Raw genomic sequence first — 7,314 nt, 5'->3', positions numbered from 1 at the left:
CATAATCTTGAAATACGATCAAATCCACGAGCAAAGTGTCTCAGTGCCTACATCAAGGAAAAACGATCGATAATTGTATGCCCTGTCTGATCAACTCAGTTTGATCAAATCTGGTCTAAATGGATTGTAAAGGAAGTGATGCCCATGCAATAGGCTGCTTGATCGGACAATACAATCAAAGCGTGTGTGGCCACCTTAGGAGTTGAAAAAAGTTTTCCCCAACTACATGCAGGCAGCATAGAGAGCACACAGCACATGGGATAATAGGCACCGTACTCCAATTGTCAAAGCCAAGTACCAAGTTTGTACCAAGCATAAGCTTCTTGAACTTCTTCTAGCTGACCTCCATACAGAGTACATAAGCAGAGGTCAGCTAGAAGAAGTTCCATCATCAGAGCCAATGACACTATAGCAATGCCTACAAATGCCATACCTATAAGTAGTGACTATTCTTTGTAAACACTTCTCCATATTATGAATGAACCTTCTATCTCTTCCCTCTCCTCGTCCTCACATCCCTTGTAGCCATTATTGTCTGAAAGCAGCAAAGAAACACACAAATATATATTACCTGGATGGTGGCAGACTGCAGCCAGTCTTCTCCCTGCTGGCTTTCCTGAAGACTAGAGATTTCCTCTCGCCTGCTCTGTCTCACTTGGTAAGGAGATGCGAGGGAGTAATGTAGACATTTCTGCGTGGATCATACCTGACTAGTGTGGAGTAGGAGCTCAGTCCCCAGGCACCGCAATCACTTCACTAACCCTCTCTACTGTGACGTTATAGTGAGTGAGAGAGAGAGAGAGAGAAGCTCCACTGAGCACGGGGCTCCTCTGATTAACACTGACTGAGGAGCCACTGAGTGAGGAGCCCCTGAGTGAGGAGCCACTAAGATCCCCAGCACTGCAAACTTCCTACACATCATCAATTATCTATCCATCATCAATTATCTATCCATCATCAATTATCTATCCATTATCAATTATCTGTTATCTATCTATCTATCTATCTATCTATCTATCTATCTATCTATCTATCTATCTATCTATCTATCTATCTATCAATGTATCTATCTATTATCAATCTATTATCTATCTATTATCAATCTATCTATCTATCTATCTATCTATCTATCTATCTATCTATCTATCTATCTATCTATTTATCTATCTATTATCAATCTACTATCTATCTATCTATCTATCTATCTATCTATCTATCTATCTATCTATTTATCTATCTATTATCAATCTACTATCTATCTATCTATCTATCTATCTATCTATCTATCTATCTATCTATCTATCTATCTATCTATCTATCTACCTGTCTGTCTGTCTGTCTGTCTGTCTATCTATCTATCTATCTATCTATCTATCTATCTATCTATCTATCTATCTATCTATCTATCTATCTATCTCTCTATTTTTTTCTAATTTTTAGATGGTACTAATTTTTTTCATCAACCCATCCATTTATTTATCTATTATCTAGCTCTTGCCATAACTCTACTTAGTTAAATTTGTATACACGTCTATCTATCTATCTATCTATCTATCTATCTATCTATCTATCTATCTATCTATCTATCTATCTGTCTGTCTGTCTGTCTATCTATCTATCTATCTATCTATCTATCTATCTATCTATATATATATATATATATATATATATCGATCTGTTTATCTATCTATCTATCTATCTATCTATCTATCTATCTATCTATCTATCTATCTATCTATCTATCTATCTATCTATCTATCTATATATCTGTTTATCTATCTATCTATCTATCTATCTATCTATCTATCTATCTATCTATCTATCTATCTATCTATCTATTTTTCTATCTATCTATCTATCTATCTATCTATCTATCTATTTTTTTTCTCATTTTTTTTCATCAACCCATCCATTTATTTATCTATTATCTAGCTCCTTCCATAACTCTGCATAGTTACATTTGTATACAAATCTATCAATCTATCTATCTATCTATCTATCTATCTATCTATCTATCTATCTATCTATCTATCTATCTATCTATCTATGTGTTTGTCTGTTTCTTATCTTTGCAATTCACAATTCCCATCTGCATACACTGAGACAGAATAGACGTTTTCTAGTTACCCCAATCTACAACCCACAAAAAGAAAGAAAAAAGACTCCATTAGATTTCCCCTGACACGAACACCTTGCCATGCACACACAGGGTTATAAGGTGAGTGCTGATTTGCATTGGCCTCATTTAGCAGACACGGTAAAAGTGGTTAGTTGAACATGATTTGATCCAGTTGTACAGTGTGTGTGGTTTGTACCTTTCCTTCCCCTATTAGTCCCTATACTTTAATGCTATAGGATTCAGGTATACATAGCAGTGGAGCTGGGAGAGATGTCTGTTAAAGGGCACAGTGTTAAATCCTGTTACCCTAAATGAAATCCGTCTAGATGATGATGATGATGATGATGATTTGCTCTATTAGTCACAAGGCCATTAATCTTGTGACTTGTAGCAGCTTTTGTCCTGAGGGATGTGTGTTTATTTATTTATGTCTTCTCCTGGTATAACAAAGGAATGCTGTGTGTGTGATCCTGTGCCTACCTTCAGCATGCTCATAGTTAATGTGTGACATGGAGCAAGGTGTTTATATAGTATTTGCAGGGGACAGACAATAAAAGTCCCAGGAACAGCAGCTAGCTATTCACACAGCAGCACCCTCCACCAAACACATGCTGCAGTGCAATAGAAAAGGACTGCCATGTACAATACATTGCTTTTAAAATTACACTTTCCTCCAGAGTTTACATTGCTGAGCCTAGGGTGAACCCCAGCACTTTTTTTTAAAGCGTGTTGAGAAGCCTTATGTAATCTCTGAACAGAAATTCTGATGTAGCTACACAGGCTCAGTCTTTTATGGCTGAGCCCACATCATCTATCACCATCACAAACACAAATGATGACAAGCTGACAAGGGGCAAAATAAATGAAAGCTGCTTCTAGCATGTTATATTTGGGTGGCTGTAGATTTCTTCTTTTCTTTTTTTTTTAACTCTACACTGTGCACTTCCATGCAGGGACCATAGAAATCCACACCTCCATTTAGATTGTCAGCAGGACAATCCTAACCCTCTTGTATTTAATTGTATTGTAACTGTACCAGCTCCTTGTATTGTGCACTGTGGGTGCTGTATACATCCTAAATAATAATAATAATAATAATAATAATAATAATAATAATAATAATAATAGCAACCTGGGAAAATAAATATGGCATTTATGTGTTGTGTTGAAGAATCCCACCTTTGCATTTGACTAGTTACAGGCATACCCCACTTTTAAGTACACAATGGGGTTTATTTACTAAAGCTGGAAAGAGCAAAATCAGGCTCAATTCTGCATAGAAACCAATGAGCTTCTAATCCCAACTTGTTCAATTCAGCTTTGGTAATAAAACCTGGAAGCTCATTGGTTTCTATGCAGAAGTGAGCCTGATTTTGCACTTTCCAGCTTTAGTAAATAAACCCCATTGTGTACTTAAAAGTGGGGTATGCCTGTATTTTAAAGCAATTCACTACAGTCACCGAAAGTCTATGTAAACTCTAACAATAATGCCTCGTTTCCACTGAGCGGATCGGTTCGGTACGGTTCGGTACGGTACGCTTTTTTGGGTGTTTCCATTATGAAAGTGTGCCATAAAAGTGAACCGTACCGGACCATTCTGGGTCCTGCTTCAGATGTAGGGCCATAGAGAATGGAACGGTTCCATTAGGGCGGACCTACAAATACATCTCACTGATTGGTGGATGTGCTAGGCTTTTTTTCTAAACCTTGCATGGTCCCGGATGGTCCGATTTGCAGTGGAAATGCTCTGCAGAATAGACCTGTCCATTCTAACCCGTTCCATTCTAAGCGACCCGAACCGATCCGCTCAGTGGAAACGAGGCATAAATGTTGTTTGCACCAGAATCTGATGCAACTGTACATAGTAACCCATCAGCTTGCCAAAGCCTAACTGAACAAGCTGAAGTTAGAAGCTGATGGGTTGCTATGTACAGCTGCACCAGATTCAGTGTGCACCAGTTTTAGTAAATCTACACCAGTGTTATGTAGTTCTAACCAATTAGCTTCAAAGTTGTATTGCCAAAACTTAATTGAACAAGTTGAAGTTAGGAGTTGATTGGTTATTATGCACAACTGCACCAGAGTCTCTGTACACTAGGTTTAGTAAATCTCCCCCTTTGTCTGTTCAACAAATGCAATAAATGAAAAAAAAAAAATGTGTGCTGATAAGTTCCAGAGCTCCAGACTGTTATCAGTTTGCATTGTTCCTTGCTATCTCTGAGAACTACAAAACATCTCCCTCTGTTATGGAGAAGAGATTATTGGTTACTATGTACAGCTGCACCAGATTCTACATGCACCAGTTTTAGTAAATCTCCCCCACTGTATTATGACTATACAGGCATACCCCACTTTTAAGTACACAATGGGGTTTATTTACTAAAGCTGGAAAGTGCAAAATCAGGCTCACTTCTGCATAGAAACCAATGAGCTTCTAACCACAGCTTGGTCAACTAAGCTTTGGTAATAAAACCTGGATGCTCATTGGTTTCTGTGCAGAAGTGAGTCTGATTTTGCACTTTCCAGCTTTAGTAAATAAACCCCAATGTGTACTTAGAAGTGGGGTATGACTATACATAACCATTTTGTCCAACCCCCCCCCCCCCCTTTTTTTTTTAACCTGGTAATCCTATCATTAACACACCTCCTGTCCTAGGGTGGCAAAATTACTGAGCAGCTTCCTCACCCTAGGACAGAGAGTGTGGTAGAACTACATAGCATTGGTGGAGATTTACTAAAACTGGTGCATACAGAATCTGGTGCAGCTGTGCATAATAACCAATCAGCTTCTAACTTCAGCTTGTTCAATTAAGCCGATTGGTTACTATGCACAGCTGCACCAGATTCTGTGTGAACCAGTTTTAGTAAATCTCTCCCACTGTGTTATGACTACATAACCATGTAGTCCTAGCATAACAATGTAGTCCTAATACAGTGGGGGAGATTTACTAAAACTGGTTCACACAGAATCTGATGCAACTGTGCATAGTAACCAATCAGCTTGTCAAAGCCTAACTGAACAAGCTGAAGTTAGAAGCTGATGGGTTGCTATGTACAGCTGCATCCGATTCAGTGTGCACCGGTTTTAGTAAATCTCCCCCACTGTGTTAGGACTACATTGTTATGTCAGGACTACATGGTTATGTAGTCATAACATTGGTGGAGATTTACTAAAACTGCTTCACACAGAATCTGGTGTAGCTGTGCATAGTAACCAATCAGCTTAAAGGGGTGGTTCACCCTAAAAACTACTTTTTCTTATTACAATGGCCCCCCACATTACAATACGATTAAGCCTATTATCTTTTTTTTGATGCTGTACATACCTTCGTACAGCTATTCACCCGTGGCTTCCGGGTTGCGAGTCCCGCGGGAGTGGGCGTTCCTAACATGTCTGTGATTGACGTTTTGACCAAAAAGGAGCCGAACGGCGACTCGGCGCTATACTGCGCATGCACATCGCCGTTCTGCTCCTTTCGCCAACCGTGACGCGGCTTACGCGACGGGGGGGGGAGCTCGTTTTAGGTCAAAACGTCAATCACAGACATGTTAGGAACGCCCACTCCCGCGGGACTCGCAACCCGGAAGCCACGGGTGAATAGCTGTACGAAGGTATGTACAGCATCAAAAAAAAGATAATAGGCTTAATCGTATTGTAATGTGGGGGGCCAGTGTAATAAGAAAAAGTAGTTTTTAGGGTGAACCACCCCTTTAATTGAACAAGCTGTAGTTAGAAGCTGATTGGTTACTGTGCACAGCTGCACCAGATTCAGTGTGCACCAGTTTTAGTAAATCTCCACCAGTGTTATGTAGTTCTAACACACTCCCTGTCCTAGAGTGAGGAAGCTGCTCAGTACATGCGCCACCCTAGGACAAGAGGTATGTTAAAGGGTCACTAAAGGAAAAACATTTTTTTTGCTGAAATAAGACATAATAGTTAACTGATTTCTTTTAAAAACAATTAAAAATAGATAAAAACCAATCATATAATGTACCTGTAGTCATTTAGTTTCGTTTTTGCATTTAGTTTCGTTTTTGCATCCAGTTTCGTGTTAGCACGTTATCCTGCCTCTGTGCTGGACAGAGCCATAGAGCAGTATTGGTTTGAAAACGAAACTAAAATCTCCCAGTACTGTGGTGATCAGGAAACAGACAACCAGGAAGTGTTCAAAACAGAGAAGAATTACAGCAACATCAGAGCAAAAACGAACAATGAGGACATGAAACCAGGACTGCAGTAAGGTAAAGGAAGCTATTTAGCTTAAAAAAAAATAATCCTTTAGTGACCCTTTAATGACAGGATTAAAAAAAAGGGGGGGGGGAAGCATGTGGAAAAAAGAAAAGGAATGCAGCCACCACATCTAAGGAGCAGTAAGCTGCAATACCATCAATTGCTGTGTTAGGTTATAGATACCCTTTCATTTAGGGCCAGCTTGTGATGATATGTACAATCCCTGATCCTCCCCAGAACAAGCACATTAGTCCAATCCCCTGGAATAGGACATACATTTGAATATCTGTTGAAATCCTTAAACATTGCAATGTAATCGCTTACATTGTAACCAAGTGCAGAAATCAGTCAATAGCTGAAAAACACACGCGGATCACTCATTCTGTGACTTCTATACCTGCTATCAGTTGTGTGTAAAAGGTCAAGTTGGATGTTATTTATCAAGAAGGCACAGCGGGGTAGAAACAGCAAATCCATTAGAAGGATAGCCCGGAATGCACTATAAATGAAGGCATAGCCCATAGATCGCTCGCCAGTGTCACATTAATGTGTCTCCGCAGCCTGCAGAGCATCCAGGTAGCACTATGAGCAAACACTTGTAACTTCCAATAATAATGTGCTGATATTGCACACATCCCCATGCAGTGCCTCAAGTCAACGGATTTACAGTGACTTGTCCAAGGTCACCCTCTAATGACCCATATCTAATACCCTGCTTGTTAAGACTTCAGTCATCGTCTTCTAGTACTAAACTCATCCCCAACAACATGACCTTCTCTATTGTACATCTACTTGTACTAGCTACTTTGCCAACCCTTAATGGGTGGCATTTCATTCGCTAAATGATTATTATGTATCAAATAGTTGTCATGGCTCTATTTTTCATGAAACCTCTTTTTTTTCATCTTTTTATTCTCATCTCAATGCTGCTGATCTCCTCCGGCCTCCTTCAGCTACTTCTTGT

General features: G+C 39.3%; 1 protein-coding gene across 2 annotated transcripts in view; it reads right to left on the bottom strand.

The window, feature by feature from the left end:
• The window catches only part of IRX4 (iroquois homeobox 4), a 39,592-nt gene extending 38,745 nt beyond the window's left edge, over positions 1 to 847 (bottom strand). For both annotated transcript variants that reach the window (XM_040353467.1, XM_040353468.1), the window contains exon 1: positions 572 to 847. The gene's annotated coding sequence lies outside the window, so the exon portion shown is untranslated. The remainder of the gene's footprint in view (positions 1 to 571) is intronic.
• Positions 848 to 7,314: the final 6,467 nt, after the last annotated feature.

Source organism: Rana temporaria, chromosome 5 (genome assembly GCF_905171775.1).
Source record: "Rana temporaria chromosome 5, aRanTem1.1, whole genome shotgun sequence".
Classification (NCBI taxonomy): Eukaryota; Metazoa; Chordata; class Amphibia; order Anura; family Ranidae; genus Rana; species Rana temporaria.
The sequence above is the reverse complement of the archived record's forward strand: the minus strand, read 5'-3'. Positions and strand labels throughout refer to the sequence as shown.